This window comes from Hyperolius riggenbachi, chromosome 12, assembly GCF_040937935.1.
Source record: "Hyperolius riggenbachi isolate aHypRig1 chromosome 12, aHypRig1.pri, whole genome shotgun sequence".
Classification (NCBI taxonomy): domain Eukaryota; kingdom Metazoa; phylum Chordata; class Amphibia; order Anura; family Hyperoliidae; genus Hyperolius; species Hyperolius riggenbachi.
In genome coordinates, this window is record NC_090657.1 from 174,409,968 (window position 1) to 174,435,668 (window position 25,701).

Consider the following 25,701-nt stretch of genomic DNA (forward strand, 5'->3'; position numbering starts at 1 on the left):
AACAGACAGCAGGGTCCATGAGATTGGGGGTACACTGCAAAAGGAAGATGGAGAAGCCTCTCCCCTCCCTATTTCAGCAGAGTTCACCTGTCCAATGTTATGCACAAGGGTCTGATATCCTTGTCCGATTCTCAAGGAGTTGGGGTGACTATGACCTTGCATTTTGGGGTGGGCCCTAGGGTGACTTTTATGGTGGAATCTGGAAGCCTCTTAAATATCACGTGGGCCAACAGTTGCCCGCCCCCTCTCCCCCTGGTGAAGCGTGTATAGGGGTACTATCAGGTGATCTGTAAGTATCGCTAGCTTGTAGAGTGGGGGGAGCTGTGGCAGTGACCACATATCGGAAGAAGTCTGTGCCAGTCGGATTGGCTTGCCCAACTGTCATGAACCTGATGACTAGATCTGCATGTTTGTGGCTATAGGTTACATGTAGAGTTGGGCCGAACCTCCGATTTTAGGTTCGCGAACCGGGTTCGCGAACTTCCGCGGAAGGTTCGGTTCGCGTTAAAGTTCGCGAACCGCAATAGACTTCAATGGGGATGCGAACTTTGAAAAAAAAAAATAATTATGCTGGCCACAAAAGTGATGGAAAAGATGTTTCAAGGGGTCTAACACCTGGAGGGGGGCATGGCGGAGTGGGATATACGCCAAAAGTCCCCAGGAAAAATCTGGATTTGACGCAAAGCAGCGTTTTAAGGACAGAAATCATATTGAATGCTAAATGACAGGCCTAAAGTGCTTTAAAACATCTTGCATGTGTATACATCAATCAGGTAGTGTAATTAAGGTACTGCTTCACACTGACACACCAAACTGTCCACTGAACAGAACAGGTATACAGTGGCGGGTCCACTGAACAGAACAGGTATGCAGTGGCGGGTCCACTGAACAGAACAGGTATGCAGTGGTGGGTTCACAGAACAGGTATGCAGTGGTGGGTTCACAGAACAGGTATGCAGTGGCAGGATCACTGAACAGGTATGCAGTGGTGGGTGGGTTCACAGAACAGGTATGCAGTGGCAGGATCACTGAACAGGTATGCAGTGGTGGGTGGGTTCACAGAACAGGTATGCAGTGGTGGGTTCACAGAACAGGTATGCAGTGGCAGGATCACTGAACAGGTATGCAGTGGTGGGTGGGTTCACAGAACAGGTATGCAGTGGTGGGTGGGTTCACAGAACAGGTATGCAGTGGCAGGATCACTGAACAGGTATGCAGTGGTGGGTGGGTTCACAGAACAGGTATGCAGTGGTGGGTTCACAGAACAGGTATGCAGTGGCGGGTTCACAGAACAGGTATGCAGTGGCAGGATCACTGAACAGGTATGCAGTGGTGGGTGGGTTCACAGAACAGGTATGCAGTGGCAGGATCACAGAACAGGTATGCAGTGGTGGGTTCACAGAACAGGTATGCAGTGGCAGGATCACAGAACAGGTATGCAGTGGTGGGTTCACAGAACAGGTATGCAGTGGCAGGATCACTGAACAGATATGCAGTGGTGGGTGGGTTCACAGAACAGGTATGCAGTGGTGGGTTCACAGAACAGGTATGCAGTGGCGGGTTCACAGAACAGGTATGCAGTGGCAGGATCACTGAACAGGTATGCAGTGGTGGGTGGGTTCACAGAACAGGTATGCAGTGGCAGGATCACAGAACAGGTATGCAGTGGTGGGTTCACAGAACAGGTATGCAGTGGCAGGATCACAGAACAGGTATGCAGTGGTGGGTTCACAGAACAGGTATGCAGTGGCAGGATCACTGAACAGGTATGCAGTGGTGGGTGGGTTCACAGAACAGGAATGCAGTGGCAGGATCACTGAACAGGTATGCAGTGGTGGGTGGGTTCACAGAACAGGTATGCAGTGGCAGGATCACAGAACAGGTATGCAGTGGTGGGTTCACAGAACAGGAATGCAGTGGCAGGATCACTGAACAGGTATGCAGTGGTGGGTGGGTTCACAGAACAGGTATGCAGTGGCAGGATCACTGAACAGGTATGCAGCCAGGAAAAGCTAAGCCTAACTAATCTTTCCCTATGAGAGACAGACAGCAGCTCGCCCTACTCTCTCTAATGCAGGCACACGAGTGGCCGTAATGGCCGCCGCTGCCTGCCTTATATAAGGGGGGTGGGGCTCCAGGGGCTAGTGTAGCCTAATTGGCTACACTGGGCCTGCTGACTGTGATGTAGAGGGTCAAAGTTGACCCTCATAGTGCATTGTGGGGCGAACCGAACTTCCGGAAACGTTCGCCTGCGGGAGGCGAACGCGAACCACCGAAGTTCGCCGGGAACCGTTCGCCAGCGAACCGTTCGGCCCATCTCTAGTTACATGGTCCTTGGCCATGAATGAAAAACGATTCTGTTCAAACCCAAGCCTGGTTTGGTGACTTTCTCATTACTTATCTTCCCAAAAGTGTGACCTACCTGTAATCTGACCAATCAAATTTACAGCAAACTTTTTTTCTACTCTGAGGAATTGCAGAAACGGTTGTACAATAACCTGACAGATGTGTGAGGTCTACCAAGAAAAATTATATTTCTCCACAAGACGTTAAAGTATTTATAATACAACAGTGGGGTTGCCTAGGAGTTTGGCCTTTATAGCGATCAAAAGACCTTAGTCGAGTTCTTCTTTAGTCGGCACTGGACGTTTTTTCTTCTCCGTCCATGAATGAAGAGTTTGTGTAAACTTTGTTCCGCTGCAGAAGTTCCCGTCATCCTGTTGTGTCTGAGAACAGTCGGGGCTTTTTCTGTCTTTGGCTTCTTTGTGTGGGACCTGTCTAGCCCCCGGGACTTTGTGCATGATCTCCACTAACTACCAGCATCTGTGAGAGACGGGGTAGACCACCTGCCGTAGTGTGAGGCTTGGTTTGAGAGAATTAGGACAGAGAAGACCCTCGTGCATAGACACTGGGAGGGAAGTCAGAAGTCTTCATTAGGAAAAGTCCCCCTCCTTCGCCCGGCAGATGTATGGAAACACAAACCCACTTTTGTTGAGGGAGAATCCTGGATACTCAATAAGTTTGAAGTAAACAAACTTCTCTCTCTCTCTCGATCTCTTTAAACAGTCCACAGATGTCCTTCTGTGAACTTTGGACACCTACAAGCCATCCTTCTTTTTTAGATTCAGTGAGAACTCAGGAAGGAAATGTCCTCTTTATAGGATGTACAATCCCAAGAATGGATAAAGCCCAATTTATAGGCTAGCTTCAGCAAAGCTGGAAGGCCCCTTACGTACCCACAGATGGGATATACAGTCGTTCTGGTCATCTGAGCAGAGATTTCATAGGCATCTGGTGACAAACCAAGTGACATGGCATTTGAAATACATCACTCATCATTGTCTCGCACCCAAATAGTGGCAATGTGACAAAAAATGAAGCTAGGAGCATTTAGCAGCTTGGTTCTGCTGGTGGGGTTTAGCAGTATGTACAAGGTGATGGTGGAGGGGCTTGTCCTGTTGCTTTGAAAGTCGGGTAAGTGGACAGAATGTCAGATATTAATTTATATAATGCTAGCAGTGATGATAATCTGCTAATTTCGCTATTACAGCCATATCTAATCACAAATTGGACATTAATTTGATTACGTGTAAGCCATTTGTAACTTTGCGTAATTTTCACGTAACTTTTGCAGACCTTATACATTAATACTGTATGTTAAGGTGGGAATAAGTGAAAAAAAAATTGTTGAGAAATAAAAAACATTTTTCCTTTGCATTTTTAAAATCGATTTTCTCAAAATTTTGAAAAAATGTTTTGACTTGTTCCAACTCTTTTCCTTAAAGAGACACTGAAGTATGGATAATTGCATTAGATGCAGAACATTTTTTTTTTTCGCTTATTTAGCGAGAAATGTCCAAGCATGCTCAAAGGAACATGAACAGGAACATTCTATGTGAAAATACAAAAAATTGCTGTGAAATTGTGACCTGCTGTGAACATACATTCACAAAATTGCACACAATAAAGCTTCTTTCACACTTGATCCATTGCCGTGCGCATCCATAGAAATAGGATCTCACCACAACAATGTTACAAAGTCAGATCACACGTTTTCAATGTCGCAACGCAATGGACAAAGTGTGTGGTTCCAGTAAACCTGAAATGAGGCAACTGGCTGCAGGTTTGATACGTAACTATATGGAGAGAGGAGGCGTAGCAATGGGGGGGGCTAATGGAGACATACGTCCCCAGACTCCGCATTGTGAGGGCGGGCGCAGAATGGCCGCTGCACCCCTCACGTGCGAGAGAGACGGCTCACTGGCTGCCTTCCCGTTCACACTGCACGCGTTTCCAGCCGCGTTTTGGAAACGCGTGCAGGTGGCCAAAACGCACGACATCAGACATTGCATAGAGTGCAATGTCTGATGTTCACACAGCATGCGTTCCGGACCTGTGCGGTCCAGGAACGCATGCTGCACGCAGATTTTACAAAAACGCGCGGCTGTCCCATTCACTTTTCAGTGATGGGATCAGCCACGCAACGCATACGAACGCGGACATGCGTGCGTTCGTACGCGTTGCGGTCCGCATGCGTTGCGGTCCGCATTTTGTAGTCTGAACGGGCCCTAAAGTGCCCCACATCTCTCTCTCTCCCTTTGCAGAGGAGTGCAAAAGTGTTACATAGTTACATAGTTACATAGTTATTTTGGTTGAAAAAAGACATACGTCCATCGAGTTCAACCAGTATAAAGTACAACACCAGCCTGCTCCCTCACATATCCCTGTTGATCCAGAGGAAGGCGAAAAAACCCTTACAAGGCATGGTCCAATTAGCCCCTAAAGGGAAAAATTCCTTCCCGACTCCAGATGGCAATCAGATAAAATCCCTGGATCAACATCATTAGGCATTACCTAGTAATTGTTGCCATGGATGTCTTTCAACGCAAGGAAAGCATCTAAGCCCCCTTTAAATGCAGGTATAGAGTTTGCCATAACGACTTCCTGTGGCAATGCATTCCACATCTTAATCACTCTTACTGTAAAGAACCCTTTCCTAAATAAATGGTTAAAACGTTTTTCCTCCATGCGCAGATCATGTCCTCTAGTCCTTTGAGAAGGCCTAGGGACAAAAAGCTCATCCGCCAAGGTATTATATTGCCCTCTGATGTATTTATACATGTTAATTAGATCCCCTCTAAGGCGTCTTTTCTCTAGACTAAATAAACCCAGTTTATCTAACCTTTCTCGATAAGTGAGACCTTCCATCCCACGCATCAATTTTGTTGCTCGTCTCTGCACCTGCTCTAAAACTGCAATATCTTTTTTGTAATGTGGTGCCCAGAACTGAATTCCATATTCCAGATGTGGCCTTACTAGAGAGTTAAACAGGGGCAATATTATGCTAGCATCTCGAGTTTTTATTTCCCTTTTAATGCATCCCAAAATTTTGTTAGCTTTAGCTGCAGCTGCTTGGCATTGAGTACGATTATTTAACTTGTTGTCAATGAGTACTCCTAAGTCCTTCTCCAAGTTTGATGTCCCCAACTGTATCCCATTTATTTTGTATGGTGCTAGACCATTAGTACGTCCAAAATGCATGACCTTACATTTGTCAACATTGAATTTCATCTGCCATGTATGTGCCCATATAGCCATCCTATCCAGATCCTGTTGCAATATGACACTATCTTCCTGAGAGTTGATGATTCTGCACAATTTTGTATCATCTGCAAAAATAGCAACATTGCTCACTACTGCATCTACTAGGTCATTAATAAATAAATTGAAGAGCACTGGACCCAGAACAGACCCCTGTGGGACCCCACTGCTAACAGTCTCCCATTTTGAGTACGATCCATTGACCACAACTCTTTGTTTTCTGTCCATTAGCCAGTTCCCTATCCATGAACACAGACTCTTCCCCAGTCCTTGCATCCTCAACTTTTGCACCAGACTTTTGTGGGGAACAGTGTCGAAGGCCTTTACAAAGTCCAAGTATATCACATCTACAGCATTCCCAATATCCATATTAGCATTCACTACCTCATAAAAGCTGAGCATGTTAGTCAAACAGGACCTGTCTTTAGTAAACCCATGTTGATGCTGAGAAATAAGATTATTTTCTACTATGAAGTCATGTATAGTATCTCTTAGTAACCCCTCAAATAGTTTGCATACAACTGATGTTAAACTTACAGGTCTATAATTTCCTGGATCAGATTTTTTGCCCTTCTTAAATAATGGGAAAACGTGGGCTGTACGCCAATCCACTGGGACTCTGCCAGTTGCAAGAGAGTCACAAAAGATAAGATAAAGGGGTTTATCTATAACTGAACTTAATTCCCTTAGGACCCGAGGATGCATGCCATCCGGGCCAGGTGCCTTGTCTATTTTTAATTTATTTAGTCTTGCCTTCACTTCTTCCTGCGTTAAGTATTTAATATTACAGTTAGAAGATTGAGACTCTTCTGCCTCTGTAGTTTGCAACAGTGCTGTTTCTTTTGTGAAGACAGAAGCAAAGAAAGCATTTAATAACTCTGCCTTACCTTGGTCATCCACCATTGAGTTCTCATCCTCATCCTTTAGGAGTCCTATACAGTCAACCTTTCTTTTTTTAGAGTTAATGTACTTGTAAAACTTTTTTGGGTTAGATTTGATATCCTTAGCGATTTGTTTTTCAGCTTCAATCTTTGCCTGCCTAATTTCTTTTTTACAATTTTTATTGCACTCCTTATAATTGCTTAGTGCAGCCTCGGTCCCCTCCTGTTTTAAGACCTTATAGGCATTCTTTTTCCTCTTCATTTTATCTTTAACCTTTCTATTCATCCATAGAGGCCTTTTTTTATTCCTAGACATTTTGTTTCCATATGGGATATACATACTACAGTATTGATTGAGTATAAGTTTAACCACCCTGGCGTTCTATTAAGATCGCCAGGGCGGCTGCGGGAGGGTTTTTTTTAAATTAAAAAAAAACTATTTCATGCAGCCAACTTTCAGTTGGCTGCATGAAAGCCCACTAGAGGGCGCTCCGGAGGCGTTCTTCCGATCGCCTCCGGCGCCCAGAATAAACAAGGAAGGCCGCAATGAGCGGCCTTCCTTGTTTTGCTTAGATCGTCGCCATAGCGACGAGCGGAGTGACGTCATGGACGTCAGCCGACGTCCTGACGTCAGCCGCCTCCGATCCAGCCCTTAGCGCTGGCCGGAACTTTTTGTTCCGGCTACGCTGGGCTCAGGCGGCTGGGGGGACCCTCTTTCGCCGCTGCTCGCGGCGAATCGCCGCAGAGCGGCGGCGATCGGGCAGCACACGCGGCTGGCAAAGTGCCGGCTGCGTGTGCTGCTCTTTATTTGAACAAAATCGGCCCAGCAGGGCCTGAGCGGCAGCCATCGGCGGTGATGGACGAGCTGAGCTCGTCCATACCGCTAAGATGGTTAAAAGCTTGCCATTTCCCTTCAGTGTCTTCCCCTTGTAGTACATTATCCCAGTTCACCAAACTTAGTGCCTGCCTAATTTGAGTGAACTTTGCTTTTCTAAAATTCATAGTTTTAGTGGTCCCGCTGCCCCGTGGCCTATCAGTCACCAGATCAAACGTTATCATGTTGTGATCACTATTTCCCAAATGTTCTTGAACCTGCACATTTGATACATTATCTGGTCTATTAGAAATGATCAGATCCAGTAACGCATGCCCCCTAGTTGGTTCAGTTACCATTTGAGTCAAGTAATTGTCCTGTAGTGCTGCCAGAAATCTGCTGCTTTTACCAGAATGGGTAGCCTCAATACTCCAGTCAATGTCTGGAAAGTTAAAGTCGCCAATAATTATGACCTCATTTTTACCTGCAGCTTTTTCAATCTGCTGTAGTAATCGCAGTTCTGCAGCTTCATTAATAAGAGGTGGCCTGTAGCATACCCCAATAAGCAATTGGCAACTTTTATTTCCACTATGAATATTTACCCAAACGGACTCCACATCTTCGCAATCTTCCTCCATCTCATCGTTGAGGACAGCTGTAAGAGAATTCTTAACAAAGAGACAAACCCCTCCACCGTTTTTCCCTGTTCTATCCCTCCTAAACACATTGTATTCGTTTAAATTAGCTATCCAGTCATGGCTTTCATCCATCCATGTCTCGGTTATTCCCACAATGTCATAGCCTTTGTCATTCAGAATGAACTCTAGTTCGTCTATTTTATTTGCAAGGCTCCGAGCATTGGTTACCATGCACTTTATATTTTTACCACCACATTTACCAATTTTGTTTACATGAAATTGGCTACTTGAATTTTTACCAACCTCCTTAATCTTTACACTGTCCCCACCCCCCTCTCCACCCTCCATAATGATAGGTTCCCACTGTCTTTTTACCTCATCTTGTCTACGTATTGAGACTTTATCCTCCCGCCTCCCCCCAGATCCTAGTTTAAAATCTCCTCCAACCGTTTAGCCATCTTCTCCCCCAGTGTTAGCAGCAGAAAAAGCGGGGCACATCTGGCTAGCTAAACGGTGGAATGGGGCACATTTGGCTATCTAAACGGGAGAAAAGAGGGTCACTATCTAAACAGAATTTGTACATTTGACCCCACCCATGACCATGACCACATTGTAATGTGTGATCAAGCCCAGGGGGGCAACTATCTTGTCACCGAGCACTGAAAACCCTAGATACACCTCTAATGGAGAGGGAAGGCTCTGGGTCCCCTGCTGTCACCTGTTCAGACTTCCTCTAAATTCAAATTCAAACACCCAATACTGCGCTCATGCAACACAAATTCCAAATACAATAATAAAGTACACAATAAAGATCACATCAGAGTGTCCTTATCCAAGACTCCAACCGATGGAGCGCTCCTCCTCAGTGTGTGTTCTCACTCATAAAGTCTCTAGTGGTTAATAGGTAGGCGCTCATACATTCCTTACTGAAGGGAGCAATTTCACAATGCATATGGGGTTTCCCCCTTTAGGCATAGACTCACAGATGGTGCGGCCTTCCGGGCCCGTGTTAGCGTTCGAGGTATTGGCCACCTCGCAACTTGGCTGGCATTGTCTCCGCCCAGTCTCTTGATGGCTGTTAGTGAAAAAATGGGCTCCACATCGCGTAAAAGCGTATAAAAAGCAGACTTCCTGCTGGCTGCATCTCTGGCCCTCCTCAGGCAGGCTTCGGGAGTGTTTGGGTCTCTGACAATGGCGTACCTACCATAGGGCTGCAGGTGCTCACAGACTGGGTGTAGCCATGGCTAGAGGTGCCACTGTGGTGCTCAGTCACCGTGTTCTTCCACCTGGGACCTTTTTTCATAGTTTGGGCAAAATTCAGGAAAAGAGCAGCAGGCAGTGCAGGGGACTGTACTATTTCCTGCACTAGATGTAACACCCCTCCCCCATCTTGTCCCGTAGGCAATGCGTCTCCTCGCTCTCTACACTCAGCCTGCAGTGAGTGAATGTGCAAAGCAGCAGGGTGAGTAGAGAGAATGATTACTGTGCTGCAGCTGGGACATAAGCAGAGAGAGGTGGCAGGATGTGTTTAGTGCTTCAGAGGTTGCCTGTTATTAGTAGCCATGTGCACTGGCTGCTGTAATACCAGAGTGCCCTAGACTATTGATTATTAACCTCCCTGGTGGTAAAAAAAATGTTCCAAATCGGGAAAAATCTTTTTTTTGTTGTTTTTTTTTTGTTTCATGTAAAGCTACCAGAGTGAGGGCGCATATGTCCCTCTAGTGCGATCGTCGCCGGCACTAATAGCAAACAGGGGAGCGCGTATATAACGCGTTCTCCTGTTTGGCTTCTCCTGTCGCCATGGCGACGATCGGAATGACGTCATGGACGTAAGCCGACGTCCTGACGTCAGGCGCACCCGATCCAGCCCATATCGCTGCCCGGAACTCATTGGTCCGGGCAGCGCAGGGCTCTGGCGGGGGCCCTCTTCCGCCGCTGCGTGCGGGCAATCGCCGCAGAGCGGCTGCGATCAAGCTGTGCGCGCGGCTAGCAAAGTGCTGGCTGCGCGCACAGCACTTTGAATGGGCCAAATCGCCCCACCAGGGCCGGAGAAATTCTCCTGCGCGGCATAGCCCGAGCTCAGCTCGGGCTTACCGCCAGGGAGGTTAATCCTGATCAGGGTAATTCATCAATAATGCTGTAGAAAATGGACAAAGGCGCCAAAAGGATAAAATATGCTAAAATGTTTGGGAGGCAGCAGTGGACTCACCATCCCCAAAACGGACACAAAGTTGTCGGTTATTAGCTAGAGAAATTTATTCACATACTCCAAGTTAAACAGGCAGCGTATTTCGCAGGTATATTCCCGCTTCCTCAGGCAATACAAGAGAAGGAGTATCGCACTACAAGACAGAGTCAAAAAGGAGCCATCAGACTGCTGTGTAGGTCATAGCGGTAAAAAATGTGTAGTAGGTGTATATACATCTATTTAAAGAGTGTTCTACTGGAAATATATATTGGTTTATATACTGCAATCGAGTATGTGGACCCCGTTTGTGGTATACTTAGTGCTAGGGTAATGTGTCTTTCCTAGGCAGGGTAAGGTTAGATAGGTAATGCCAGGTATAGATATACATTGTCCAATAATAAATTGGGATGAGTTGTTCAATAATAAAGAGTGGAGCAAGGTAGTGCACATAAGGCAGGCATAGGACAGTCCAAATTACATGGTGCAGAACAAGGAGAAAATAAAAAATGTATAAACTTACCAGCAATGAGTCTAGTACACGCCTAGCGGCTCTGTACCTGTATCAGGCCGCGCTGGCGTGTTTTATAGTGTGGCGTGGGGGCCAATCACCTAATTGACAGGGTCTGTGGTGGAAGGGTGGTGGGTGGGATTGATTGGGCGGCGTTTCGGAAGGTGTGCCAATAAGGTTGCACCAGGTGGAGTGCATTCTCATAGCGTAGCCCTAGTTGCTAGGCTACACGTCCTGTGGGTGTGGTGCGACCTAAAAGTCACACCCATTGCTATAACTGTGCATGAGCGTGGCCGGTGTCTTTATGTAACCACCGGCGGGCGCATGCACAGAGTGTGTTGGCCGTCAACGCGGCCAGGATTCAATGTGCATCTGCTGTTGCAGAAGCCACTGATACAGATGCTGACAGCCTACTTCTATAGTGAGCAGAGAAGCAAGCTCCAAGCAATTTAGATTAGTTTGATTAACGGTAATGTTATCTCTTTACTCCCTCCCACCCTGTTTTCTTCCCCCATGACCCCTTCCTCTTTTCAGATTTTAGTAGATTCTTTTAACATCATGACCCTGCCAAACAGCACTGGTGATGTTTGCAGTCCTGGTGAGAGGTCTTCCTGCCATTTCTCCTCTCCCACCAGGCTCTCTGTCTTGTGCCTCTACTTCTGTATCCCCCTCCTCCTATGCATCCCCCTCTTTCATATGACCCCCTTTTCTGACTGTCCTCAGAGGAGCTCGTACAATGTAATTGTACCATAGTCATAGTCTAATGTCCTACTATTTTATTATTGTGTATTTATATACCACTGACATTTTCTGCAGCACTGTATGGAGTACAGATATTCATAACAGTTAGCTCCGTCCACATCCTGATGATTCCTTTTCCTCAAAAATCCCCCCAAAATTTGCAGTGACACGCTCTGCGCCCCAGCCCGTCAATCCTCCCATCAAAAAAAATTGGTTGCTATTTTTTTTTTTGGGGGGGTGGTCTGTAAATAATCAGCACCGGGTGACAAATTCCCTAGGTACGCCACTGGTCTCCAAGTACTTTTAATGTCGAGCAGTTCCGTACTGTGTATGCGGGAGTCTGTGCTCTCCCATGCGCTATGCTGAGTTGCTTGGCTTCAGAAGAATTCGGAGAACTCTGAGGAAACCTGAGGGTTTCTTTTGACAATTAAAGTGGATCCGAGATTAACTTTTACTCATTGCATAATTGTGTTCCTTTCCTATTGTTTATAGGGCATTCCTCAAGCCAAATACTTTTTTGTTTCTGTTTTAATACTCTAATTCCCTAAACTAAACAAGCCTCGCCCACAGTTTTTCAGAGAGCCTTGGCAGTAGCAAGGGCTCATGGGAGCTCAGTCTGGGCAGGGGGAGGTATTACTAGCCAGAGATTTCAGAGGCAGAGGGGAGGAGGGAGAAGGAGGGGTGGATTAGGTTTTTTTCACAGAAGGTGCAGATAGATAAGCTTGCCTGTTTGTAATGTTTACAAACAACATGACTGCTGTCATTGTATCACAGGAAGAAATAATCATATTTTATTGAAGCTGTTTGCAGCTAGATTTGCAGTGTAAACTATCTAAAGTATAGATAAGATATATAGACAAGTTACTTGTTATAATTAGTTTTTCATCTCGGATCCGCTTTAAGTTTGATTGCTGCAACAGAGTGTGGGGCAGTGGAATGAGGGGGTGCAGAGAGGACCAGGACAGCTCTATGGGATCTAGACCCTTCTCTTTTTTTTGGTATGTAACTCTTTTTGGGGGGGCACTAAGTCTACCCTTTATTTCATTTTATAGTTACTGCAAAAAAATACTGTATATTCACAATAAACTATAATTTTTGCGATTTTGCAATACAAACTCAGAATGCAAAAAATATGATCGGAATTCCATGCAAAGTTTTGAAATATTGTTGAATCTGGAAATTCGGCAATTCTGACCGACCACCCCTAGTGAAGGAAGATTTCTAGGACTTCCTTCCAATCAAAGTTTACCCATTTTGTTAATCGGACGATAAAGTTACGTACACACTCTAAGTAAAAGTAATGGGAAATGAACGATCCATGATTGGGTTGTCAGACAATTGCTCATTGACAAACAGCCCAACAAGGAAACAAGAAAACGATGGATGCTAGCTCTTGGGCATAACAATCTGCTCTGGCATGATTATTGTTCATGTGAGACAGTGTGTACAAATATCGTTAGATCACAAACGACTCTTGACACAATACGGACGCGTGGTTGCTCCACATGGGCTTTGAATGAACATTGCCATACGTGATCCAACAATCACTACCCAATGCTGCATTTACACTTGTTTCTCCGTACGGTGTTACAACCAATCATGTCCTTACGCTATGCATACAATCATTACGTGTCTCATTGCAGTCTACTAAGAAACAGACTGGCACTTCTCTGGGCACCGAAATTCTACATATGTTAAGGAGAATAGTGGGTACAAGTCAATAAAAAGAAAATTTTTAAGAAAATCGATTTTAAAAATGCAAAGAAAAATGGATTTTAAATTGTATTTTTTCTGAGTTTAAAAACCATTTTTCTTTGCATTTTTAAAATCGATTTTCTCAAAATCTACAAGGTCTTTTTGGATAATTCTTTTTTTGACTTGTACCTACTATTCTCCTTAAAATTGCAGGGGCTTTGCTATTCACTGCCAAATTCGGCATGAAATTATGCGAAAATTATGCAAAATTTTATGCGAAATTACGAATGACTATACGAAATCAATTAAATGTACAAATCGTAATTACGTATAGGCGAAAAATTATGCGGAAATTTGCGTAATCGTAATTAGCTGATTACGATCATCACTACTCCAGTCCCCACTGATTTCAGCTGCATCTCTCCTCCCGCTTCTCTGACGCTGACTCTCTTTGCCAGTGTCTCCGTTGACTACCTACTACCTGAAGGATCCAGTTTACACTCCTAGATAAGTTGTCCCCGCTTTACATTCCCTCACTAATCTCCAGATAACATTCCACCGAAACCTTCATTCCTCCCAGGAGACCCTCTTGTCCTCTAGCTTAGTCACCTCCTCTCACTTTCACATCCAGTACTTCTCACGAGCACCACCTCTCCTTTGGAATTCTCTCCTCCAGTCTGTCCATCATGCCCCAAACCCAGAGATCATCAAATGACCTCTCAAAACACACCTGTTCAAACAAGCCTGTACTTTGCTATAGGTAATATGTAGGTTCACTGCCTCATACGCTAACCCCTGTGTCTCTTCCCCTAATGTCTCCACCCAACTACTCTCTAGATTGTAAGCTCGTAAGGGCAAGAACCTCCTCCTAGTGTTTCTTGTCCTTCTGTAATCTATCATATGAACGTGCGCCAGTGTTGGTGATGTTTCAAACACACAACAAATATGTATGTATTTGTACTGCTGGATGTCCTGATTGTACAGAATTCCGAACGTCTCATGTATCCATGCTCCCCAATATTTATTTTATACAACACTACGGAAGATGTTGGTGCTATATAAATGAAAATGGGTACCGAGGGCATCACCCGCATTTAATCTAGATGCTTTGGTTTGGAGAGTCATGTGACTAGCTACCTGCATAGATGAGATAACGCGCTCCTCGCAGCAGAGAGGGTGTCTCGTCTTGTTTTGATCTTTTTTTTTGAAGAGCACTTGTTCACAATGCGTAGAGGAGTCAACAAATTTAATAAGCAAAATCCATCGCAGCCCTCCGGCCCTCCATGGCAACAGGACAGGAGGAGTGAAAAGAGGGAGGGAGGGATTGTGGCACAACCATCATTATCGGCACAGCCATCTGCTGGAGGAGGACAAGTCTCTGCTCATTTGAATGAAAGCAGGCCTGGAAATGGTTCTCTTCAGCCTCCATCCTCCCTGCGCGCTACTCCTGGGGAGTCACACAGAATGCGACGCGCAGAAAGTGTCACCCGTAGCAACCGGTCAGCGTCCAAGGTGAAGAGATCCGACCGTAAACGTTATCGTTGGCCCACCTGCATAACTCTAGACCAAAACTTCTCTGTAGTTTCAGAATTCCAGAGAATTGGCCTGGCTTACTAAGACATCTCCAGAGACCCTACACGTGTCTCTAGAAGGGATTTCCTACATGTTTCGGGAAACTTGTACATCTATTAACGGACATCTGGACTGAGAAGGATATGGAGGCAGCCATGTATTTTTTTTAAGTTACCAGTTGCCTGGCAGCCCTGCTGATCTCTTTGGCTGCAGTAGAGTCTGACGCACACACCTGACTCAAGCATGCAGCTAATCCAGTCACACATCAGTTAGAAGCACCTGATCTGCTGCATGCTTGTTCAGGGGCTATGGCTAAACGTATTAGAGGCAGAGGTTCAGCAGGACAACCAGGCAATCTGCATTTATCAATTACTTAGTCAATGTTTGCCCACTGTAAAATCTTTCTGCTCCCTAAATTACATTCTGAATTTTATGACAGGTGAAGACATCTTTAGTCCAGTCAGGTGACCTCTCCGGAATGTTTGTTTACTCAGAGTTCTGAAGCCAGTTGAAAATATACCTGGTTTCCCAGAATGCTCTGGGGGGATAATTCTGCATAATTTAGCCTAGGATGCGATGTTACTGGGAGGGCAGGGCTACATACCAATATACAGTAATATATAGATATAGGAAGCACTTCTGACGCTGAACCCAGGATGATTACCATAAGAGTGGGTATCCTGAATAATTTACTGCATTATACTATAAGCCACTGCAGAGCTTCTTTAGTAACCCTCACTATGATCTAATATAACCCAAGTTATGATTAAAGTGGATATGTATTTTGTTTATTAAGCATTTATAAGTCCACAGTAATAAGCATGATGCTGGCGAGGGCAGTAGTTAAAAAATGCATAGTTAGCAGGCCAAATCCAACTTTCTTCCTGGGGTCTTCTTAACGCAATGGACAAAGGGGCTGTGTAACCAGGATCTGTGTCCCCCGGTGCTTTCCTCTTCTGTAGTCATGCTGTGACACGCCCACTACTCAGACACATAGTTACCAACTGTCCCTTTTTTTATAGGAACAGTCCCTCTTTTGGAACCCAGTCCCTCTGTCCCTCTTTATTCCCTATTCGTCCCTCTTTCGGGACTCATGTACAGAACTGTGTAAATATACGTATTTTTCTACAAAACATTGTTTATTAATGTAATAGATGGCGGAAAAGCCGCCGCGCGGAGTGGCAGCGAGGTGGCTGGTTCCGCATCCAGCTCAGCGGTTTACACGCGGCGGCGTGCGTCTGATGTGGCTGAGCCTTCTAGTGCACACAGATTGAGGAATACGCGCGCGAGCACGCTGAAAGGCAGAACCTTTATGACAAACGAAGAGGGATCAGCTGACCAGGTTGGTCAGCTGATCTCAGAGCGGGCGGCTATTGGTTGATCAGCGATGGGTGGCGCCGGGGAGCGCCGCTCTATATATAGTTATTGCTGGTCAGTCTCAAGTTGTCTGCCGTTGCGAACACTTACGTGAATGCACTCAGACCATAGTCAGATCACACAGTGTGTTAGAACCAGGAGGACCTGGGAATTCACACTGAGCCAGATTACTACTGTGTTACTATTGTGTTATACTTCAGACTAGTTCCAGGGTGTTGAGACCACGGACCTCACACCCAAGGACTAGGGATACTGTGTTACTATTGTGTTATACTTCAGACTAGTTCCAGGGTGTTGAGACCACGGACCTCACACCCAAGACTAGGCCTTGTTTGATATCTGTTATGACCTATTGCTTTCCTGACTCTCCTTCTGCTTTCTGATTCGGTATCTACGCATATCTGATTACCTGTTCCCAACCCTGCCTGTCCCTGGTTACCGAATCAGCTTTCTGTCTCTGTACCTTATCTGCTCGTGTGTTGCCGACCTAGCCTGCCCGACCTTGCTAGCTATCCCTCTCCATTGAGGGATTGGTCTTCAGTGCTGCTTGTGACGCCCACCTTCTAGGTGTCACTCAGCCTCAGGGCCTTCCTGCTATTCAGTCTGGGGCTCCACCCCTTTGGAAGTCTCAGGCTGCTGGAAGGTCTTCACACTTCCCAGAGGGAGGTATTTCTCATAGTGCCAAGGACCACCTGCTCCTCGGGTGGTCCTACTCAAAGTCATTACTGTTGCACCAAACACTCACACTATATAGGTGTCCAGAGGTTAGTCATACTCGGATTATTGGTGATTCTGCAGATCATCCATAATCGGGTATATATCTGTATTGCTGGTGAAACTGCAGATCACCAACAATCAGATTCTCTCTGGGTGTTGACACCGATCGTTACAATTAAGCTCTAAACTTTATTCCCATCATAATCTTGGGGAGCTATAGCATGGCGGTGGTGGTGGTGAAGGGGGGGGGGGGGGGGCAGAGAGCGGCGGTGTGGGGACACAGGCATGTCAAGAGGCAGAGAACATGCCTCTGTCCCATCTGACCACCCAGCTGCCCACCTCAGGTTCTCTTTAACCTTGAGTTGTGAGGAGGCACGCCCACTGCAGGCTGACTGACATCAAGCCGCACCAATCACCTTCTCTTTCAAATACTTCCTCCACCGGCACCGATAAAAGTGAGCAGGAAGTGTTTGAATAGAATGAAATGTGTTTTCAACCTACCAACCAATGACTACAATGCAGTATGACACAACACAACTTTTCAGAGTTACCATAGACAAACATTGAGTGTGTCATCGCCAGGGGCGTTACTATAGGGAGCAGCCCTGGTAACCGCAGTGGGGCCCAGAGCAGCATAGCTCCCAACTGTCCCTCCGTCCCTCCTTCCTCCTCATTTGTCCCTCCTTCAAGACTTTGTCCCTTTTTCTATATAAATATATATATTTCCCTACTAAAAAATTTGTTTTATTCCCATCCTTTAAATTGATTTATTACGAATTTTAAAATGTTACTATAAAGGAAAATGAACCAGCATAGAAAGGACCAAAGTGGTTTGAGTTATAAAACAACATATTTTTCTTATGAAATCTTTATGGTATGTGTGACTAGGGGTGTGATGGGGCGTGATCGGGGGTGTGGCAGGGGTGTGGCTTAAGTGTCTCTCTTTCTCATCTCAAAAAGTTGGGAGGTATGCAGGAAGGGGGCCCCCAACTTCTACTTCACTCCCTCATACTGTAAAGGGTTCCATCCTCCCAATCAGGTGTTTTTGTGGCAGCACTCGTGATGATGGCCTGTTTTATGATGCTTGTAAGATGCCCCCCCCCCCTTTCCCCGACTGTGAGGGTTACCTGGCAACGGAAAGGGTGTTAACACTGGGGGTCTGATCAAAGTTTTGCTGTGGGGCCCTTGATTTGTGGTTATCACGTGCATTATTTGTAACACTGCAGGCTCTGTGTTATGGTACCACAGTCCGTCGAAGCGCATCCCACCACATACACTTTGAATGTTGCAGTTACTGTATTTTCCGGCATATACTAGCCTTTAACCCAGGAAAATATTCTCAAAAGTCGGGGGTCGTCTTATACGCCGGGTGTGGTCTTATAGGGCGTGTGTGAGGAAACCCGCCGGACTGGAGAATCTGCGGTTGCCACATACGGTGGGGGGAGCTCAAAAACGTCAGCGGCCGCATCCCCACCGTATGTGGCGACCGTATAAAAGCAGCAAGGGCGGTACTGTAAAAGTATGGTAGACGAAAATCCACTCACCAGGATTCATGGAAAGAAGTGACTTAACGCGGCCCCGATGACGAGGAGAGGGGGCAACTCACTGAGAAGGTGTAAGTGCAGGGCGCCCGGGGTATGGATAAAAGAGAACCGCGATGTGCCCGGAAAAAACTCACCTCTTTCACCCGTCTTGCCTGCCCCTGTATCCTATTACTGTACCTCCTTCTCTGCCTCTCAGATCTCACTCCTGAGGCCTGCAGTGAAGTGGCGCACGCATGTGTGAGATCTGGGAGGAGGATGTAATAGTCAGTGATGATCGTAATCAGCTAATAACAATTACGCAAAATTTCACGTACATTTTCGCAATTATGTCTATACATAATCACACATTCGTAGTTCAATTGATTTTATTTAAAGGAGTACTGACGTCACCAGGAGTGTATTGCCTAGGCCCAGTACGGTCTGCACCTGCCCAGTACGGTCTGCGCCTGAAGCAAATACTTACCTAATGCTGAATACACACGGTGCGTTCCCGGCCGCACTCAATTTCCCGCTCGATTCCCGTCGATTCGTTTATTTCCAACATGTCCGATTTTCATTTCGATGGATCGTTAGGTCGATTTGGCATACTTTACATGTGAATCGACCTAACGATCCATCGAAATGAAAATCGGACATGTTGGAAATAAACAAATCGGCGGGAAATCGAGTGCAGGAACGCACCGTGTGTATTCAGCATAAGGAGAGGGAAGGCTCTGGGTCGTATAGAGCCTTCCGTCTCCTCTCTCGGTGCTCACTATCCTGTGCTGACTCCCCCCCCCCCCCTGTTTCAAACCCCCACAGAAAGGGTATTTGGAAGTCTTCGGGAGCCGTGTCCTCCCGAAGACGTGCGGCTCCATACTGCACAGGCGTGAGCGTGCAAGAGAGCGTGCTTGCGCAGGTGCAGTACAGGGCCGCCCTTCTTCAGGAGCACTCGGGCTCCCTGAAGACTTCTGAAGCCTCCTTCGGCCGGGTAAAGCAGTATTTGACTAATTTAGTCAAATACTGCTACTGGGCCAGCCAGCACCGGAACGAGGGGACCAGGAGAGGAGCCGGAAGGCTCTATAGGACCCAGAGCCTTCCCTCTTCTTGGGTAAGTATCTATCTCATTTTTTTAAATGCGGTTCCCATTCACTTTAAGGAGAATAGTCTAAACAAGAATTTTTCAAAAAGACTTTGTAGTTTTTGAGAAAATCAATTTTTAAAATGGAAAGGAAAATAGTTTTAAACTCAGAAAAATGACAGTGTAAAAAACATTTAACTTTGTATTTTTAAAATCAATTTTCTCAAAAATTACAAGGTCTTTTTGAAAAAGTATTTTCACTAAGAATTACTTGATAATTCTTGTACCCAATATTCTCCTTAACATATGTAACAATTTTGGTAGCAATAGCATGTATGGGAGCTTTGCTACACACTGCCAAAGTTGGCACAAAATTTGGCTTAAATGTATGCGTAATTACGAATGCTTACAATTACATATAAAATTAATTAAGCTTTTCCCTCAAATTATGCATTATGATTATGATGCGTAAATGCATAAGCTTAATTTCTGCTCATCCCTAGTAATAGTATACAAGGGTGGGCCAGAAGGGTGAAAGAGGCGTGTCTGCGTTACAACTTTGAAAGTCTTGAGGTGCATACACACATCAGACTATAGTCTTTGGAAAATGAAAGATCACAGACCAATCTTACCACCCTTCATGTAGTATGAGAGCCATACTCTACACAGTCTTTTCTATGGAGCTGAACTCCACATCAGAAAAAAATCTTTGCAAGATGCTGCACACACAGATGCTGTACAGACACAAAAGATCAGTATCTGCAAAAGATCTGTTCCTGCCAAAAATCCATTCCTGCAAATTGCAATGATAGTCTATGAGATCTGCAGATCATCATACACACATGATTTAACTGACATTCATCTGCAGATCAAGCAATCATCCGCAGATCTGAAAATCCATCCTGGTGGATCTGTTCTGTAGATGAATGTCAGTTAAATCATGTGTGTATGATGATCTGCAGATCTCATAGACTATCATTGCAATTTGCAGGAATGGATTTTTGGCAGGAACAGATCTTTTGCAGCTACAGATCTTTTGAGTGTGTGCAGCATGTTTGTGTGCAGCATCTTGCAAAGATTTTTTTCTGATGGGGAGTTCAGTTCCATAGAAAAGACTGTGTAGAGTATGGCTCTCATACTACATGAAGGGTGGTAAGATTGATCTGTGATCTTTCATTTTCCAAAGACTATAGTCTGATGTGTGTATGTGCCTTTGGAGACAGGGATAGCTGACCAATCCAAGTAGGCTTTGTATACAACAACCAGCTAGTAAGGTACAGCGCTTGTACAGTATAGCACCAGTACATACACTACAGTATACAAATATGCAACAGTCAACAGGAGTAGGCTTATATTATACGGCGAGTATATCCCAAAATTTATATTTTAACTGAAAAAGTTGTGGGAAAAATACGGTACTTTATTTTGCAGTGTGCTTTTGTCCGTTATAAGGCCTCAGTTTTGTTGCTCTGCAATGCATCACTGTAAACAAAGCCTAAAATGAAATGCACAGTGCAGTTATATACCCAGACCTCACAAAGCACCAAAGGCTTTGACTTATAAGTTACAATGGGCTATATGCAATTAACTTTTTCACCTGAGTTTTCTCCTACGAGAAAAAATGTCATCTTCAATTTAAAATAACATTTTAGCACTTTGCAATGGAAAAAATATCAACAAGTATGTAAAAAGTGCTATCAAAATTATTTTGAGCATTTGTTTGCTTGCTGATGGTTTAAAAGTCATTTTATTGACAACTTTCAAAATATCACCTAGGAGAAAACTCAGGTGAAAAAAGGAATTGCATATGGGCCAATGTGTGAATAGAAACAATTACCTTAAAGAGACTCTGAAGTCTCCTGAAAATGAGGTTTTTACTTTAAAAACCTCATTAACATTATTGCCCCTCTTAAAACGCAGCAGAACCGCGGCTGAAAACCCCCTCAATCACCCCAAACTCAGAGGTACATTGCGGGCTCCTTCCGCATAGAGGCAGCACAGCTCTGCCTCTATGCGCGTCAATTAGCCCGGAACACCGCCTCTCCCCCGCCCCTCTTAGTCTTCCTTCACTGAGAGTGGCAGGGAGAGGCGGAGATACGTGCTGATTGACGCGCATAGAGGCGGCAGCAAAATCCACGATTAAGAAAGTCATGGATTTTGCCTGCCGAGTAAGGGGTGAGTTTGGGGTGATTGAGGGGGTTTTCAGCCGCGGTTCTGCAGTGTTTTAAGAGGGACAATAATGTTAATGAGGTTTTTAAAATAAAAACCTCATTTTCGGGAAACTTCAGAGTCTCTTTAAAATGGTAAAAATATATAATAATATCATAAAAATGTATCGTAGAACTCCTACATTTATTAAAGGGAAAGGAAAGTGATTTGGTTATGGAGGCTGCCATATTTATTTATTAAATAATGCACATTGCCTGGCTGCCCTGCTGATCCTATCCCTCTAAGCCATAGACCTCAGCTAAAACATATGCAGATCAGATGTTTGACTGAAGTCTGACATGGTTAGCCGCATGCTTGTTTCGCTTGTTTTAGGTGTGTGTTTCAGACACTACTGCAGCTAGAAAGATCAGCAGGCAACTGGTATGAGTACGAGAGGATTCACCGCCGGTAGACTTGGGCGCAGGATACAGCCGGCATATGGCTTATCCTGCTGCTGCACAAGTTCCCGGCGACGTTAATTACTATTCCCCCCTCCAGGTCGACGTGGATGGTGGGGAATGACAGCGTTGTAAAAGTAACTTCAGGTCCGTCTTCTGATGGCGCTGAAGTTACTCTGTGCGCTGCTATAGCTGTAATTCCTATTGCAGCCTATGGTGGCGCCGGCTGCACCTAAGTCTCCTGCGCTGGATTGCGAGTGTTCGACTGGCATTGTTTAAAAGGAAATATATATGGCTGCCTCTATATACCTCTCACTTCAGGTTCCCTTTGAAATGGACCTGAACTCTTGCACAGGACAGAAGGAAAACATAGAGAAATACACCCTGTATGTATTTAGAGAGTTTAGCCCGTCTAATTCCTCCTCATCTGTGTCTAATCACCAGTAGAATTTGATCTCTCAACTGTGCCAGGTTTTTAACACTTTGGGCTTGATTCAGTAAACGGTGCTAACCCAGTTAGCATGCCTAAAGACTTTGGGGGTGATAACTAGGGTGCTAACTGGGTCAGCACCGTTTACTAAATTTACATCACGCGCAAAGTCCCACACTGAAAACTTTGCGTGTGCACAGTGCGGTGTGCGCGAAATGTCGCATCGCGGTGCGACGAAAACGGTGCGTTGATGCGCCTATAAGATCGCATTGCGTGCGACTTTAACGTCACATGGTGCGACATTAAGTTCGCACCGGGTGCGCTGTTTTCGCAGTGCGCACGCAAAGTTTTGCGTGCGGGACTGTGCGCGCGATGTGAATTTAGTAAAGGGTGCTAACCCAGTTAGCACCCTAGTTATCACACCTAAAGTCTTTAGATGTGAATTTATCATGCCTAAACTAACTTTAGGCGTGATATAGGGCTTTTCACAGGCGTGCTAACACTTAGCACGGTTTACTGAATCGAGCCCTTTGTCTGCTTCTATAAAAGCAGGAAGTGGACACACAGCAGATTTATTGCAAAATTTGTTTTAGATGTAACAAGGAAATGTTTTTCTTTAAAGGTTATTATGCCGTTGATTATCTTTTAGAGCAGAGAGGCAGTTCTGAGTTCAGGTCCGCTTGAAAGAAAACTTTGAGAAGAATATGGAGGCTGCCGTATTTATTTCCTTTTAAACAATGCCAGTTGCCTGGCAGCCCTGCTGGTTTATTTGGCTGCAGTAGTGTCAGAAGAACACCAGAAACAAGCATGCAGCTAATCTTGTCAGATTTTTGTCAGAAACATCTGATCTGCATACTTGTTCAGGGTCTATGGCTAACAGTATTAGAGGCAGAGGATCAGCAGGGCTGCCAGGCAACTGGTATTACTTAAAAGGAAATACATATGGCAGCCTCCATATCCCACTTGCTTCAGTTGTCCTGTAGATTACAAGATGGCAATCAATGCTTTTTGTTTATCCCGCTCTTATTTCTTGTTTTTCAGGCATCAGCATCCGCGTTGCAGAAGTGGATCCCTATCGCAGCCAGAAGTCCGCTGCAGCCTTCTTGAGATGCGTGTGACAATATGGCAGCCTCCAGTGCTGAGTGACAGCCAAGCTTTTAAAGTGGACCTGAACTCAGAACTTCCTCTCTGCTCTAAAAGATAAGCAGCAGCATAATAACCTTTAAAGAAAAACATTTCTTTGCTACAACTGATACAAATCCTGCAATAAATCTGCAGTGTGTACTTCCTGCTTTCTTGGAAGCAGACATAGGGTTAGCATCCTGTGTTTACAAATTAGCTGCTCTGCCGAGGCAGCCAGCTGACACAGCTGAGAGATCAAATTACAGTTGTGATTAGACACAGATGAGGAGGAATTAGACAGGCTAACCTCTCTAAATACATACAGGGTGCATTTCTCTATGTTTTCCTTCTGTCCTGTGCAAGAGTTCAGGTCCACTTTAAGAGTTAATGCGTGCTGGTGACTCATAAGGCCCATTCACCTGGCCATTTGCTATCTACCATATTTGCATGGTGATCTCCTATGTTTGTGTGCAGAGGCCGCCATGGAAGAGGAACAGGTGTCAGGCTCATTTCCATGCCGCTTTGCATGGAGCTCTGAAGCCGGTCCCAGCAGCGAGCTGCACATCCCGGAGTCTGTAGTGTCACACTGTGCATGGACGCTATGAGAGGGGAACGCTCCCGCCTGGATGGCAGGACCACCACTGCACAGCAGGTAAGACTCTGTTGTCTGTCTGACCTCCCCAGGCCTACCTTCAGACCCTCATCTCCAGATGACCTCATGACCTCTGGTTTTCTGGACACAACCGTTTGTGTGCCATTCACCTCTCCATGCCCAGCTTCACACCTCCACAGCCTGACTAGTTTCCTGTTAGCAGACTAAGGTCTTACAACTGCTCAACGACCACTTCCTGTGAGCTGTGTGCCCGCCTCCTTACATAAGTCACATGGTTTCTAAAGGAACTCAAGGATGCTGGGAAAAGCGCTTTGCGTGTATTGTTCTTATGTTGGCTCTCACACATGCACACCTGACCGATCTGCCTACTGGCTGAATCCAGAGAGGAGGACGAGACAGTTGTGGTGCAACTTGTCAAACAGGTAGCCCAAGACTTAACAAAGTAGATGACCCGCCGCTCATTACGCATCGGATCAATAAAATTCCATTATTAATCTTTGATTGTTAATTAGACCAAATTGATCTACTAAGGTCCTAATTTTGATGTGATTATTAATCAATTCATTGCTTTGTTTCTATTGGATCGAATGCGTGATTCTTTTAAAACAAAAAAAAAATATATATATATAGTGGTGAGTAAAACTGCACAGTACCACTTCCCATATTCTGTATGCTGGGTGTAATCATTGTTGCTATGTTTATATAGACCCTGCACAGTATCACTTCCCATGTCCTACATGCTGAGTGTAAATATCAGTAGTTATTGCTGTTATGCTTATGCAGACACTGCACAGTACCACTTCTTATACTCTGTATTTAAATGTCAGGCCAGGTTGGCAGCTTCTGCGCTTGTGCGAGCGTGCGGTGGAGCCGCAGGCACTGTACTTCTGGCCGGGTTGTTGGCCGCTACGGAGGGGACCCTGGCACACTGGTTGAGAGCGGAGCTGCGGCGAGGGACACATAGGCTTCTAGGGGCTGGAGGAAGCCTGAGGTAAGTAAATCTGATTTTATTTTATTTGGCTCATGTATCCTTTAAAGTGACACTGAAGCGAAAAAAAAAATTATGATATAATTCATTAGTTGTGTAGTACGGATAATTAATAGAACATTAATAGCAAAGAAAATAGTGTTTTTTATAACATTGGATCATTCTTTAATAATTGCAGAGCAGGCTACTGACCCTGTGAACTTTTCTCTGCAGAAAAACCATAAACAAAGAAGAAACAATGAGAGACAGTTGAGATAAGAGCTTCTTAAAGAGAACCCGAGGTGGCCTTGTATTACGTAAGTGGGGCACAGAGGCTGGTTGGTCACACTAACACCAGCCTCTGTTGCCCCATCGTGTGTCTCAAAGACCCCCCTGCTCGCCGCTATACCCCCGCAGTGCTGGCGACACGCAGCGTGTCGCCAGCACAATGTTTACTCTAGCGCTGTCTGTCAGCGCCGCTCCGCCGCCTCCCCCGCATCGCCGCTACCCGCCCTCGTCCCTTCCCTCCCGCTGATTGGAGGGAAGGGACGAGGGCGGGTAGCGGCGATGCGGAGGAGGCGTGGGAGCGGCGCTGACAGACAGCGCTAGAGTAAACATTGTGCTGGC

General features: G+C 45.4%; 1 protein-coding gene across 4 annotated transcripts in view; it reads left to right on the top strand.

Annotated features, from left to right (window-relative positions):
- MYT1 (myelin transcription factor 1) overlaps positions 1-25,701 on the top strand; it is a 485,419-nt gene that overhangs the window by 264,834 nt on the left and 194,884 nt on the right. For 2 of the 4 annotated variants that reach the window (XM_068261871.1, XM_068261870.1), the window contains exon 4: positions 23,414-24,146. The gene's annotated coding sequence lies outside the window, so the exon portion shown is untranslated. The remainder of the gene's footprint in view (positions 1-23,413; positions 24,147-25,701) is intronic. The other 2 variants (XM_068261873.1, XM_068261872.1) reach the window with 1 other exon arrangement.